This window comes from Miscanthus floridulus, chromosome 8, assembly GCF_019320115.1.
Source record: "Miscanthus floridulus cultivar M001 chromosome 8, ASM1932011v1, whole genome shotgun sequence".
NCBI classification, from domain to species: domain Eukaryota; kingdom Viridiplantae; phylum Streptophyta; class Magnoliopsida; order Poales; family Poaceae; genus Miscanthus; species Miscanthus floridulus.
Window position 1 is genome coordinate 105781443 of NC_089587.1, and position 3330 is coordinate 105784772.

The 3330-nt window shown below is 52.2% G+C and overlaps 1 long non-coding RNA gene across 1 annotated transcript; it reads left to right on the forward strand.

The window, feature by feature from the left end:
- Nucleotides 1-2588: 2588 nt before the first annotated feature.
- LOC136473171 (uncharacterized) lies at nucleotides 2589-3114 on the forward strand. The gene is made up of 3 exons (XR_010762534.1): nucleotides 2589-2626; nucleotides 2718-2910; nucleotides 3002-3114. It is a non-coding gene; the product is annotated as an uncharacterized lncRNA (long non-coding RNA).
- The last annotated feature ends 216 nt before the right edge of the window (nucleotides 3115-3330 follow it).

Genomic DNA, 3330 nt, shown 5'->3' on the forward strand with positions numbered 1-3330 from the left:
TTAAGGGATATGCTCGGGACCACATGTGGACTCATATATCGGGCTTGACTAGGCTCCCCTACTTCAAGGACCTTCTTCTTCCACACAACATCGATGTAATGCACACAGAAAAGAATGTGGCCGAGGCACTCTGGGCAACACTCATGGACGTTGGCAAAAAGTCGAAGGACAACATCAAGGCTAGACTGGACCTGGAGATGATCTGTGATAGACCAAACCTGGTGATGAAGACCCCTGCGCCCGGCAGGAAATGGAAAAGGGGGCCGGCCGATTACATCCTGAAAAGGGCAGATAGGAAGGAAGTTCTGCAGTGGATCAAGACGTTAAAGTTCCCCGATGGGTATGCGGCGAATCTGAGCAGGGGTGTGAACTTGCAGACTATGAAAGTCTTAGGGATGAAGAGCCATGACTTCCACATATGGATTGAGCGGATCCTTCCTGCGATGACCCGAGGATACCTCCCAGAGCATGTGTGGCGCGTCCTGGCAGAGTTGAGCTTCTTCTTCCGCCAGCTTTGTGCCAAGGAGTTGTCTCGGGATGTTTGTGTTGAACTGGAGAAGGCTGCACCTCTGTTGCTCTGCAAGTTGGAGATGATATTTCCACCCGGCTTCTTTCTGTCCATGCAGCATCTGATCTTGCACCTACCGCGCGAGGCACGGTTGGGGGGTCCCGTGTAGGCCCGTTGGTGCTATCCAATCGAGAGGTGTCTAAAGCTTCTTCGGAAAAATTGTAGAAATAAAGCCAAGATTGAGGCTTCTGTGGGAGAGGCCTCCGTTCTAGAGGAGGTGTCGACCTTCACACAGGCGTACTATACTGAGAAGCTTCCCAGCATGCACAATCCAACCCCTCATTACAACGCTGACGAGAACTCATCGATACTCAGCCTTTTCCAAGGGGATCTCGGGAGTGGAAGCGCAGGTACCAACAAGCAGTTGAACCATCAGGAGTGGCAGACTATCATGTTCACATTGTTGATCAACCTTGATGAAGTGATTCCTTATCAGAAGTAAGTTCTCAATGAGCTTGTTACCTACGCCGTCACTATCCTCCATCTATCATGGTCTGACCCTCTAGTTTCTTCCTTCTTTCAGGGAATTTATTAGTCAATACTGGAGAGGCAATAGGGCTCCTACCGAGCAAGAAGAAGACAATCTTCTTAGACACGGTGTGCCCGATTTCATCTCCTGGTTCTATACAAAGGTACCAACCAACTAACCTCTTTCCGACTTTGTGATTCCACTTTGCTCCCCGGAGCGAGTTATGTAACGATCTCCTACCCTTGCAGGCCCGAACGGATGCAGAAATGAGCGATGAATTGAAACAGGTGGGCCGTGGCTTCTCCCGTAGGGTGAAGTCATTCACCGTTTATGATGTGAATGGCTATCGCTTTCGCACGAGAAGCTACGAGGAGAGTCGACCCAACCTAAAAACCATGTGCTGCGGAGTTCGTACGCCCGGCACGGATGGGAAGGACTACTACGGCATAGTCGAAGAGATATACGAGCTCAACTTTAAGGGTGCCGGGACTTTAGCGCCGGTGGTATTCAAATGCCATTGGTTCGATACTGATATCACGAGGAAAGACCTTACGATAGGTCAAGTCGAGATTCGACAGGACTCCAGCTATAAAGGAGACGATGTCTACATTGTGGCCAACCGAGACGCCACGCAAGTTTATTACCTCCCATGGGCGTGCCAAAAAGACGAGAAGCTTGCGGGGTGGAGCCTTGTGCATTTGGTGTCGCCGTGCGGCAAAGCGCCTCTCCCAAACGACAACAATTACAACTTTGACCCAAGCACCGATGAGTTCTATCAACCTGAGGGGCTAGAAGGTACCTTGGAGATCGACATTGGTTCGCTCATGGGCATGGAAGTAGACAACGAAATCGATGAGGACGAGGGTGAGGAGGTGCAGGATGCCAGGGACTTAAGAATGCTTGAGCGATGGCAGATGCAGCGCGATGGAGTTGTCCAGGAGGAGGTACATGATGATGACTATGGAGACGATGAGGATGATGATGACAGTGATGACTTAAGGGAGCTCGACAATATTGATAGCGATGACGACGATAGTGATAGAGATGACGACTCCACGCTCGAGATATTGCCGTTCGCGGAGATAATTACGAGGCCATGTAATACTATATTGTTATTATTATGTTCCTTTACAAGTACTTGTCATTTATTTATGCTAACAGTTTTGTTCTTTGTCATTGCAGGCACTCGACAAAATGCCAGGCGGACGGCGGCAGCGGCCGCATCGAGCAGTACGCTCGGCGTACCAGGTCCCCCCGCAGGAGACCGCCGACGACGAGGAGGAGGAGGAGGAGGTGTTGGTGCGCGGGTCGTCCAGTAGGGGGTCCCAGCCCCCCAGCGGACGTCGCCAGGTGACCAGGAGGCTGCTGTTCTCGTCCTCGCAAGGGGGGACGACGTCGCGTGACGACGAGCGCGGCGGCGACGACGACGACGACGATGACGACGACGACGGCGACGACGCGCCTACACCAGGCGAGACGGCTTCGACTTCGTCAGGCGTGGCCAAGGTGTACTCGCGCGGGCCCACGCAGCTTCGTAGGGTGCGGCCGCAATTCCACCAGCGCCCGGTGATCACACCCGTGGGCCAGACGTAAGTAACCATTATTGATTTCACTACTTGTTCATATGACATGTCAAAAATCGAACTGAAGACTAACAATTGTTCTTAATGACTCGTGCAGTTCCTGGAAGATTGTGAGTGGAGCAGGTCAAGCACGCCATATCAATGGCATCCAGGGCCTCCTGATTAAGGAGTACTACCCTGGCCTTGTCAACGTCAACGGCGAGATGAAGGTGCCCACCAAGTGGTCCCACTTCTACCTCGTCGAGGAGGGTGGCGAGACCATCGCGGCAAAGATAAAGAGGGAGTTTTGGGTGAGTCTTTCATCGCACCGCATTGCTAAATAGTACGCATTCGTCGGACTTCTTGCAAAAAGGAAATGCTACATGATGTGTCTGTGTGCAGGACTTCTTCACGTGCGAGGAGGGTAAAGCGGCCCAGGCGGCGCGAGTGCAGGAGGCGGTCTGCAAAGATCGTCTCAAGGACCTGTACCATGAGGCGCGCATACAGGCCATCCGTGACTTCCACGCCAACGTGCTTGGAGAGAACATCAAGAAGCCCCAAATCCGCCAGAGAATGAACTCGAGGGAGGCCGACCTCACCCAAGCGCAATACGAGCAGGTAATTAAGTATGACAACATTCGTTCAGATTCCTTCAGTGAAACATTACACTAATCTTCTCGCATGTCAAATACTTGATGTCATGCAGGTGTGTCCGTCGTGGTGCGACAACC